The sequence below is a fragment of the Mchenga conophoros genome, linkage group LG14, assembly GCF_057382185.1.
Source record: "Mchenga conophoros isolate Kocher_MC1m ecotype Shallow Benthic linkage group LG14, M_conophoros_male_GT1.1, whole genome shotgun sequence".
NCBI classification, from domain to species: domain Eukaryota; kingdom Metazoa; phylum Chordata; class Actinopteri; order Cichliformes; family Cichlidae; genus Mchenga; species Mchenga conophoros.
In genome coordinates this window covers 9,158,119-9,170,316 of record NC_140539.1, presented here as the reverse complement: position 1 = coordinate 9,170,316, position 12,198 = coordinate 9,158,119, and the positions used below count along the sequence as shown (strand labels likewise).

The 12,198-nt window shown below is 40.6% G+C and overlaps 1 pseudogene; it reads left to right on the top strand.

The window, feature by feature from the left end:
• The first annotated feature begins 3,151 nt into the window (after positions 1-3,151).
• LOC146559213 (uncharacterized) lies at positions 3,152-5,596 on the top strand (annotated as a pseudogene).
• The last annotated feature ends 6,602 nt before the right edge of the window (positions 5,597-12,198 follow it).

The following is a 12,198-nucleotide window of genomic DNA, read 5'->3' as shown; positions in this document are numbered from 1 at the left end:
GACACCCAACACCTCCCTGAGAGCATTCAGTGCAGCAGCACCCAAAGGCAACACAAAACTGCTCTTATCTTGATTTACTTGAAACACACGGTCTTGCATTTAAATACAAATTCTTGCAACATAGAGGTTATGAATGTTGATGTTGTAGACTGCATCTTTTCAGAAACATCCTGTTGTATGCAATAAATGAGCGTTGCTTATAACGAGGATCATCACGTGTAACCTGACGACTGCCTGTTGCCCTCCTTATGGGGCCTATGAAATCCAAATCATGTTTGAATGTGGGCCTTACAGTAAATTCATCCCGTTGATGCAGATTAGGCCTACAGGGTCACTGCAGCAGCTGGTCAGTCTCTTTCACATGTAAAACAAAACACAAATATGCAGGAGTTTTGTGGGTTCGCTCTTTTAGAAACTGTTACTTGTACAGTATTTTCTTTGTTTGTGGCAAAATACGGATACAAAATTCTGCATTCAGTGCTGTTTTTTTTTTTAAATATAATTAAAAAAAAACAAAAAAACAAGCACATGTGGCGACACGGCGAGGCTTTTATTTTGAAAGCGACAACTTGGCGATTTGCTCTGAGGCTTGTGTGAGGCAGCTCTCCGGATGAGCTGTGAAGGATACCGGGCTTTTCACCAACAGCCGCTCACAGCATGTACAAAACGCCGAAGTAATGTCACAACATTTCTTAACATCCTTGTTGAGAAATAGCTTGCCAGAGTGAGTGCAGCCTATTAAGCAAGCTCCGCATTCAAATTGCTCATACCTCAACGGATTATGGACAGGATCCATGCGACTCTTTAGTCGCCATTTATTTTTATGTAGCCCCCAAATCATTCACTTAGGCCACGAAGCGTCATTAAACAGTGTCCCTTTTCATCGCTATAATCTTCACAAAACCTGCACAACTCTACAGTGCTAGTAAAATATTGAACTTTGCTGCCATCTGGCGAACAAATCTATCATTATCTATGGTTAATGCGTCAACCAATAAACCAAACTGTGGGCCAGATTGTAACTAAACGTTAAATAAAGAGCTTGTTTTACCCGAGACCGCTTGTGACCTTACTAACGCTGATAGACCACTGTATCAAACTGTGTTATAGCTAACTTAGAAATCACACATAAGCTATGCGTGATTTAAGTTATGCATTTAACAAAAGTTCAACCTGAATTATTTTATATTCTCATTGACTGGTAAACCCAAATAAAAACAAACAAACAAAATAATACATACATATATACATAGATACATTTTCAAAGATATTATGTGAGGCATATTTTGAATTCCTAAAGAGGGATGCAAGAAAGAAAAATGAGTGCCATTGATCCAGAGGTCTGTCAATATAAAAGTTTGTTATTTTGAGAAACACAAATGAAAAAGATGTTTTAAAAAATCTATTTTCATATAAATATGAAGGCACAGCTGCTCTGTATTGTAGGTCCAGGTGTAGACGACAAACCTGCTGCCAAAGAAGTTGACTGCTGAGTATCTCACACTTAAGTCGTTTTGGAGATTACCTTTCATATTTTGCCATATTTTAAAAGAACAAATTTACAAAAATAATTATCTCTTCCAAATAATCATTCCAAATGTCTCTGTTTCGTTCAGGTCACCCAGCAAGCTTGTGATTGTATGATTATAGAAAATGCATTTGTTCAATATGTAGATTTTAAGTATTGTTGTTGTTTGTTTGTTTTCAACATCAGCACTACTAAAGGTGCATTGTGAAGATTTTTGTGCCTCACCTAAATCCATTTTAAACCTGCTTTTTGGTCATGTGCATCCTGTAAATTATTTTATACTGGATATGTTGTGAGTTTCAAATGTTAGTCAAAGGATGATTCTGAAAACCAATAAGAGGAACTAGGTGGAGGCAAAGGCAATGATTAAATGGTTGACGCTAAAGAAGGAAGTGCAGAGTTTAGGGAGGAGTAGACCGGAAGAGTACAGCTGAAGTGTTGAAGGAAACTGCCAAGAAGGTGTTTGTGTGTCCTCTGGACAGAGGAAGAAAGACAAGGAGGCAGGAAAGTATTCAAAGCAAGAGGTTAGCAAGAAAAGGTGGGTTCGTCTGGGAGATAAAGAGGGCATGAGGTTAGGTGTACAGCAAGATGGCAAGAATTTTAATGATAGCATGTGAGGCTGGATAGTAAGGAAGGAGAAAAGGACTTGTATCAAAAGACTAAGCAGAGAGATCGAGCTGGAAAGGATGTGCAGCAGATTAGAGTCATAGGGTGGAGATAGTAACAAGTGAAGAGAGGATGTGTGAGAGTGTAGATGGAACTACAGCATTTTTGATAAACTGATGATTGAAGAAAATGAGAGAAACAATGTATGGATGGAGAAAAGTTATTAAATGAGGAAGTGCTGAGAGTTGAAACACAGTTGGTCCTGATGACATACCTGTGGAGGAGTGGAGATGTCTGGGAGAGAGGGCAGTGGACTTTTTAACCAGATTGTTTAGAACAATCTTGGTGAGTGAGAGGATGCCTGAAGAATGGAGATGAAGTGTACTGTTATTGATTTTCGAAGAACAAGGTTTATGTGCTGAGCTGTAATAACTACAGACAGATAAAGCTGATGGGCCATACCACGAAGATATGAGAAAGAGTTGTTGAAGCTTATCAGCAGAGGTGACTTCAAATAGTATGGCTTCAAAGCGCTACAGATGTGATGTCTGCTTTGAGAATGCTGATAGAGATGAGGTCAGGAGTTGCACTTGTGTCTTTTGGATTTAGAGAAAGCACGTGATAGGGTGCCAAGAGAGGAACTCTGGTAGTGCAGGAGGGCATGTATGAAGATAGTGGTGAGTTACGTCAGGAATCTGCTCTGAGCTGCTTCTCGTTTGCAGTGGTGATGGAGGGTTGAATAGATGAGTTAAGGCGGGCGTCTCCATGATGTTTCCAGACGACATTGTGGACGTAGCGTTTTCCAGATGAAATGAATCAAATTTTTGCGTGCTCAAACATCCTTACCTGGATGTTTGAGCACGCATCAACACAACCATATAAGGTCATTTTCTGTTTTGGTTACTGATAGCACTATTATTACGTTTATATCTTCTATTACTTTATAAAACTTTATAAATTTTTTTTGTTTTTCTCAATTTACACTTTACACTTTATCTCTTCGGTTAATCTGAAAGGATGCAGTGAGTTATTTTTTATACTGATAGTGGAGATAATTTTCTCCTCAACTCTCCAACTATCACAGGGATTAATAAAACAAATGAAATCAATTTAGCATTAAAAAAAACATCCGTGCTAAAGGGCTGGATTTTGCTGTCACACTGAGACAAATCCCACTAGTGGAACTGATCACAGCCACAGAAACAGCAATTCGAAACAACAATATTGCAGAAGTGGAAGCAGAGCAACTACGGACGAAGGTTTCGGCCTGTCTCAGCAATGCAAAGCCCCCAGCATCCAACATCACCATGGAGGAGAGGAAGGCACTTACATCACTTAGTAATGACAACAACATTCCGGCAGACAGGAGTAGGTGCACAGTTTTGCTAAACCAGAAAGATCATGAGAAAATTTTGTCACTGCTCAGTGATGAAAATACTTATGAGCTCCTGAAACGAGACCCAGGAAGTGGTTACAGGAAGAGGGTGATAGACTGTCTGAACCAGTTAGAACAAGACAAGGCTAATGACCGGACCTCATACCACAGGCTATACCCAGGGGAATCTACACCAAGTCTGTATGGTTTACTGAACATACATAAACAGGATGCACCTTTAAGATCGATTGTCTGTATGATCAACTCGGTCACCTATAACATCTCCAAGTTTCTGGCTTCAATCCTCAACCCGCTGGTAGGCAGCTCTGAACACCACATTCAGAACATCCTGGATTTTGTTGAGAAGGTGAGAGATGTCATTATGGAGGCAGATGAAACCATGGTCTCGTACGATGTTAGATCTCTCTTCACTTGCATCCCAGTCACAGAAGCGTTGGAGGTAGTGCATAAGAGATTACAGGATGACCCCAACCTCAGCAACAGGACCACTCTCAGCATCTACCAAGTGTGTTTGCTTTTGGAACTGTGTCTTCATTCCACTTACTTCACATACAGTGGGGCAAAAAAGTATTTAGTCAGCCACCGATTGTGCAAGTTCCCCCACTTAAAATGATGACAATGACAATGAATAGCAGACACTCTGTACACACAGCAACAACCCACCTCCTCAGGCTTTAAATGGTGCCCTTTTTGGGGAAATAATGACTTTGTGTTTCAGTGCAGCACATGTTTGTTTTACACCAGAATTATAAAAATAAAAATTCTGTGCAATCCAATAAACAGCCCTGTACTGAGAGCAATAAATGCTACCTTTGCAGAAGCTGGTACATCTTAGGACTGAGCATCTGTGTTCTCATACAGTCAGTCATTACAGAAGGAATCTGATTGTGCTGTGAATGAGGGCCACACGCACACAAACACCTACGCTGACAACAAATGCCTCAAAGTTATTTTCTTAGAGTTGTGAACCTCATCACGTCTGTGACTTCTGACCTCCACTCACATACAGTACAAGGGTCAATTCTACAGGCAGAAACACCCATCGTGGCCAATTTGTACATGGAAGAAGTGGAAAAGAGGGCTTTGCCATCCTACCCTGGAACACCAGGTTCAGGTATGTGGATGACACCTGGGTGAAAATCAAATCTCAGGACGTACCACATTTCACGGATCACATTAACTCGGTGGACCGACACATCAAATTCACCAGGGAGGATATGAAAAGTGTCAGGTTAGCCTTCTTAGACTGTGAGATTTCCATCAGTAATGGGGGACATCTAAAAGCTGATGTGTACCGTAAACCTACACATACAGATCAGTATCTAAGGTTTGACTCTCATCATCCACTGGAGCACAAACTGGGTGTCATCAGGACGCTACAACACAGAGCGAACACCATCCCCACTGACACAGCAGCCAGGGAGGCAGAAGAACGGGACATCAAGAAGGCCCTGAGTAAATGTGGTTATCCCAGCTGGACTTTTGTCAAAGCTGGGAAGGCGCCAAAAAAAAAAGCTCCAGCCGATCCAGGAGAGAAGGACAACCGCTCCCTAAGCAGAAATCTGTAGTGATCCCATATGTGTCAGGAGTATCGAAGCAGTTGAGATGCATTTTTTCTAAACACCGGGTCTCTGTGGCTTTTAAACCTCAAAACACGCTGCGCCAAAAAATTGGTCCCCAAGGATCAGGTCCCCCGACACAAACAGAGTAACATAGTGCACGCTGTTAAGTGCCAGGAGGATTGCCAGGATTTATACATCGGGGAAACCAAACAACCTCTGGCGAAGCGGATGGCACAACACAGAAGAGCTAACTCGTCAGGCCAGCACTCTGCAGTCTATTCACACCTACAGGCCAGTGAACACTCTTTCAATGATGAGGATGTACACATCCTGGACAGGGAGGAACGCTGGTTTGAGCGCGGAATCAAGGAGGCCATTTACGTGAAAAGGGAAAGACCATCTCTGAATCGAGGAGGGGGCCTAAGGGTACATCTTTCGCCATCTTACAATGCTGTGATTGCAGCCATTCCCCAACTCCCTGTGAATGGTACTCATAGCCATTGATGAGTGGGCTTTGATCAGTGGGTTTTGGTCAGTGGCTGTTGATCATGAGAATTTGCATAATTAAGATTAAGGAACTGACCTCACAGCCCATTGTTCCTTCAGTGGGCTGGTTTCAGTCATTATGCAAATGTACTGTTTATAAGATTGAGGAAACCTGCAGTCAGCTGAGACTGAAGAAGTCACTTGGATGAGTGATGAAACATTTTTTTCCACAAAAACGCTACGTCCAGATGAACAGAATCAACTTTTGGACATAATCCCTTAACTGATTTCAAAAATCAATTTAAAATACCAACAAACCTGACACACACACACACACACACACACACACACACACACACACACACAGAGAGAGAAAGAGCGTCTGCTATGGTGCGTTTCTTTGTAATGGCGTTATTGAGCCACAAGGGAGCAGCAAAGAGCCACACAGCAAACTTGACCTGAACCATGACAGTTCCCAAGAAGAGCCAAAACGAAAAAAAAAAAAAAAAAAAAATCGTAAGAGTTTCTCAAAATCAGTGAAAGCTGACGATATCCATTGCCACCACATGATGATCGGACCTGCTATGAATCAAAAGCATTTCTTCCTGTTTGCGTAATCTTAAACATCTCTCTGTACCTTTATGTTTGATGGGCCTCATTAGAGATGTAGAGGTTAGTTATATGCCATGCGTATGACCTCTGGTGGGCAGGGGTAAAAGGCTCTCCCTCAGAGTTCCTCTCATAATGTTCTCATTGTCTGAAATTTGCTAAACATAAGCTGGGCTCAAAGACAGCATCTTAGGCAGTGAAGCTTTGGGTCCAGCATGCTTCCATTACGTCTCCTCTTATTTGATTAAATGTACTCTAACTCAGTCCAAACCCACACTGTGCGTAATCTCATCGCGGATGATAAGCATGTAATAAAACACACATTTAAGTTGAAAGGGCACCTTATGCGAATGGTACAATTATGGATTTCCAAGTATGATCATTCGTTTAATTGTGAAGCCTTGCCAAGAGGTATGTAATTGCTTGAAAGAAATATGGCTGAAATTGGATTGTTTTGAGATGTGACCTGGGATTGTTTGGCATCCACATAGAGGCGGGGCCAACTTCCTGTTTTGTATACGTATATTTAAACCAAATATTCACAAATCTCATTATTTAGAGGAAATTCGGAGAATATTAGAATGTGACAATGCAAAACACAGTTGTTAAAGAGCATTACAATAACTGACTGAATCCATTTAAACGTAGGATGTGTCGTTAATCTCATGCAATTTGTATCCTAAAAGGCTTCCTGAGAGTATAAATTTGAGAGCGTCCAGAAGATGTTTTGCTTTAAATAAGCTCAGTGTTTGGCATTCATATCCGCGTGGGGTTTCTATTACTGATAGTGGGCTGATGTATAACTGGCTTTCAGTGATTATGTGTCTCACACCATCCCCAGAGGTCGGCCTAAGTCTGACCATGAAGTTGGACTGATTTATTATACAGCCTACAGTATTAGAAGAACAGGTGCTGGCCCTTAATGATCCCAGTGGGAATTTGCTTTCGTCTTTGATTAATTGGAATGTTAACAGGAGAAGAGTTATCCTAATAGCTTCTTGTTGCCAACCCTGCGGAAGTTTTTAGAGGGGCGAGAAAGGAAAGCGCTTTAAAAATAGACTCCATCAGAGCACGCTGGGAAAAGACCTGCCATTTAAATCCCGACAAAGCAATTTGCAGCTCATAATCAAGGGAACGGAAACCGTTTTTTATCGCATTTCCCTTTACAGTATAAGCTGGTCAGTTCCGCCACATCCACAGCAGAAGTTAGCGTGAGCCAAACGCTGGTAAATCTTGACCTTGTGTGCACGTTTGTTTGTTTGCTTTAACAGGTCAGCCGGAGCATAACCTCCAGTCGTTGCTGAGAGGTGATATTCCGTCACGAAAACACTGTTATTTGATAAGAGCTCGTGATTATCACGTTGGACAGAGATTATCATACATGAAATGACAAATTAAACAGGTATATTTTTAGAGCCTCCAAAGTGAGATGAGATAATATTTAGCCCGGTGACTGCTTATTTTCAGTCGCTCTTTGTCAGCATCTCACCACCTCTCCTCTCAAAGGCTGTCAGACTCAAAGGATGGCGTTTGTGTGACAACTGAGCGGCCCCGTGGTGGCTGGAGGGTACTCAGAGGTCAATGCGTGATGATTTTGCTCTGCAGATGGATGACTGTCTTTTCCTTGAATAGATGACACTCCTGTGTATTTATAGATATGGTATTTCTAGACATTTTGTGGACCTTTGTTGCCCAAAGTTCCAGTTAACAAACGCGCGGTTCCTATTTATAAACTGTGGCGGTGTATCAACACACACCACTGCAATATTTTTGGCTTAATAAAAGAATTATTATATGTCATCCATTGTTTCGTCGAGTTGTCATTAAGATAGGGATCAGCAGTCACTGAAAACATCACGTAGATCGCCGTGGCAAGCTGGAGATTCACCAGAGGACGCGCTCAGAAAATAAACAACTCCAAATTCAGTAATGGCGTGGACATAGCACAGTACGTGGCAGAAAGGCTGAAACTTTGAGTTTTTCTACTCTGACAGGAGAAGACGAAAAAACGCATGCTGATTGGAACAATTGCCGGATTTTCTGCGAATCAAATCTCTGCATATTTTCCTGTTTGGAGCAGATGTATACCAAACAGTGGTGACCCCCACTCTCCTTTTCAATGGGTTCGGGGTGATGTGCGCCGCGTCTAAGTGGAAACTGTTGCTCTTCAATCTCAAACATTGACCAGAATGCCAGGAATTCAATTGTGTGCAGGCATTGGGAAACCTGCAACCTGCGTGTGACTCGACCTGCCGGGTCGCATCGCCGATGCCCCGTGGAGCATGCAGGCTGTCATACGCGGAACGACTCCAGGTACGCTCCAGTGTGTGTGTGTGTGTGTGTGTGTGTGTGTGTGTGTGTGTGTGTGTGTGTGTGTGCCGGAGAAGAAGCGAGGGTCAAATGCGTTGCCTCCACAATGAGTTGACCTCATTCGTCTTGTTGATTATAATCTGTCATCTCCGAGAGCACAACAAAGGATACAATCATGGTTATTCAGAACGCGCTCTGCGGAAAAGACGCGTGAAAACAAACCGCACATTGCGCTAAACCTTTTCACCTTGTGGAGAAATAATTATGATTGACAGAAATATTCACCGATGCAGAAATGCGCTCGACTCACATTTAATAATAATTAGCCAGTGTTATTTTAATTCTGACTGCACGGTTGCTGTTGTTATTCCCGCTTAGTCACTAAAGCGTCACTTTCCAATTAAGATGATACGTGGGAGATGTGTCCATAAGGCTGTGCTCGCCATAGTTAAATCGTTGTTCTTCTTCATGTCTCAGCAGCTCTAATGTCATTGTGAACTCTATTATTGTTTCCGACAGCCACATCTAGATATATATGGGCTGCTAAACGTGCTCTTAGTGTAAAGGCCTGAAGGAAGCTGCTCTTATATGTCTAAAAAAAATTCCACCAATTCATTCATAATGAATTCGATATATTATAAACTCCCGAGGTCAGCGTAAAAGAAGACTATATTAAAGCAGGCCTGTGTCGCCTGGGCTGAACCTCGGCTGGCCTTATCTGTCTCAGCCCCCCGAGACATCCTGTATGCAGGCCCATTGTTCCCTGCCGCCCTGCTGAACTGACAACCTTTCTGCGCAACTGCACACCTGCTGCGCCCGAGTCCGCACACGTCTTTGTATGTTCGCGCCTTTTATAGGCGAGCCTTTTGGTCCTCAAGTTTAACTAGTAAGGTGTGTGTGTGTGTGTGTGTGTGTGTGTGTGTGTGTGTGTGTGTGTGTGTGTGTGTGTGTGTGTGTGTGTGTGTGTGTGAGAGACACAGAGACAGCGATGTATGTTTACATATGGAAGCCTTTGGTGCAGAAAGGCTTTCGCCAATATAAAGTGTAAAAAGCAATTGTCATATAAAATAGACCTATAATAATAATAATAATAATAATAATAATAATAATAATAATAATAAACTTTGTTAATAAACAAAAAGTTCAACTTTCCCCTTTTAAAAACAAACAAACAAACGCACAAATAAATCAATAAATATATGACAAAAGCTGCTGTACTGATTGATGGATTCCAACTTTAAATCAGGAGGAGAAAGAAATAAAATAAACTCCACCTCTGGTTGGACAGTTTATGTAAAAGGTTGCACTGGTCGAAACATTATTTCTTGTTAAACCCCTGTATTTATTATTTCTGTAAGCTTGTTTAGAATACAGTTGCCTTTCAAAAGCGCCCTTATCTCCTTATTGTTTACAAAACATTAATGTGAGGAAGCTGAGAACGTACACAGCTACATTTCAGGCTTGCCTCGACGCTCCCTCTGCACACAGGAGGATGGAGAAGTGTCAGTGTTAGTCTGAGTGAGACCCGGCTGATGGCATTTTCATTCTGTGTTTCTGTTCCCGCAGTTTTTATACGAGCTTTGGGCAACAATGTTAAGAGGTTGTCTGAGCTCACTGATCCCCGACAGCTGCCTGCTGCTGAGCAAGAAGAAGAAGACACGCTGTTTACAGTTGGGCCGAGTGTCAAGTCAATTTATCTGTGATTATGACTTTGTGCAGAGTCTGTCTGTCATGATGAAGTGATGTGCTGTTTTCTCGCTGGATTATTGAAATTATTTATTTATGCGCTTGAATAATAAATGAAAAACAGTCATCATGCGACATGCGCTGACTTTTGTGTCTGAGGATTATAAGTGAATTATGCGCTTTATCAGCAGCCAATACCCAGGGGCGAGAATTCCTTGTTTATGCAGTCCTCAAAAAAAAAAAGAAGAAAATATAAGAAAAAGCTATCGTTTGAATTTCGTTTATATACATGCAAAAAGTCTATGCGACTTTTTCTGTCAATAAATTACTTAAATTATCCATGACCCACATGCATTTTGTACATATGCAATGAAATAATTGCCTACGGTTAGCTTACTTTAGCAAAACCTCATGTAATGTGCGTATCCATGGCGCCGTAAGTGTGGCTTTCGTTCGGTCACCGATTGTCTCTGCAGTAGAAAAAAACAAGAAAAAGGATTTTTGCGTCCTATTTTGGCGCACCTGGACGATGACCCTGTTTGACCGTCCCTGTGACGAGTAAAAGTTGGAGAGAGGTGAATGCTTGGATGCGCCTCCTGTGGTGCCCTGAAGTCATGTGTTGGGAGTTTTTCATCTTTAAATGATAGTACAATAATTAATTTAGGAAATAATATTTTTTAAATGACCTGACGATTCCTTAGTAATCCACTGTGCGTGAAAGCTATAACCTATTCGAAAGAGACACTTTATTTGCAGTGATCGATCACTCAGATGTAAACGCAGACAGCAGATAACGCCAATATGTCGATGCTTTGTGATAATAGCAGAGAAGAGGTTGAGATCAAGTTTTACCAAAAGGCTATTTTAATTTTCTTCATGGATGTTCCTCTGGGCTGCATGGAATTTTATTTTCTTTAGTTCTGCAATCTCTCAGTAAAACAAAAAGAAGGGAAGAAGGAGGAGCTGTCTAAATGTGCCCCACTTTCACCCTTCAGAGCAGACTGTCAGCAGATGTCAATATTTTGTAAACTACATTTGGGATAAATGACTTTATCTTTTTTTTTTCTTCGTGTAACGTGTTACTATTACTGGTATATATATATATATATATATATATATATATATATATATATATATATATATATATATATATATATATACCTTAACTGATTTTATTTGTTTATTACCAATACTTATAGCTAAAAAAATACTAAAAAACGCAAACAAACAATACACTAATGCCGTAAATCAATTCCACCATATTATCGAATTTATTATTATTATTATTATTATGATTATTATTAATATTATTATTATATTATATCATTATTATTATTATTACTAGCGGTAGAAGGCATTAGTAGTGTTGCTGCACTTATAGAGAAAGACTATTTAGATGTATATGTATATTTGGATATTTATGATCATAAATTACGAGCTGAAATTTTCCAGTTTATGTGTGTATTTTGTTTCTTTGTCTGTTTGAAATTAACTAGTAAAAAAGAGGACTGTTACCTACACGCAACGCCGCTGCAGATGGGAAAAATATAAAATATTAAACATATGACATTAATTGTCCTTAGCGGGCATAAATACTAATGAATAAGTCTAAATGTGTTTTTATTGTATTGCACACAACGCAGACACTGATTCTTAGTTGAAAGAGAAAGCTTTTACCTGGTCACACTAATATAATAAATCGATAGATTTTTTAAATGTGCCTAATTTGAGCCAAACAGTTCAATAGAATACATATTTAATTTTTAAAGTGATACTGAGTGCGCCTATCAGCCATTTTTATGTAAGCCTATCCTCAGCCGACCACGCGCCGCTGTTAATAGTGTTATTTTCTTTCTTGAACAAGCTGTGAAAAAAACTCCTGCATCATAACCAATGTGGCACTTTCATGTCGTGTTAGGTTCACAGATTTGTTTATTACTGATTGCTCGCCTACTGCCAGCAGTGGTTGCTATAATAGCCTAAAGCATACAACAGATTACTTCATGACCACTTAA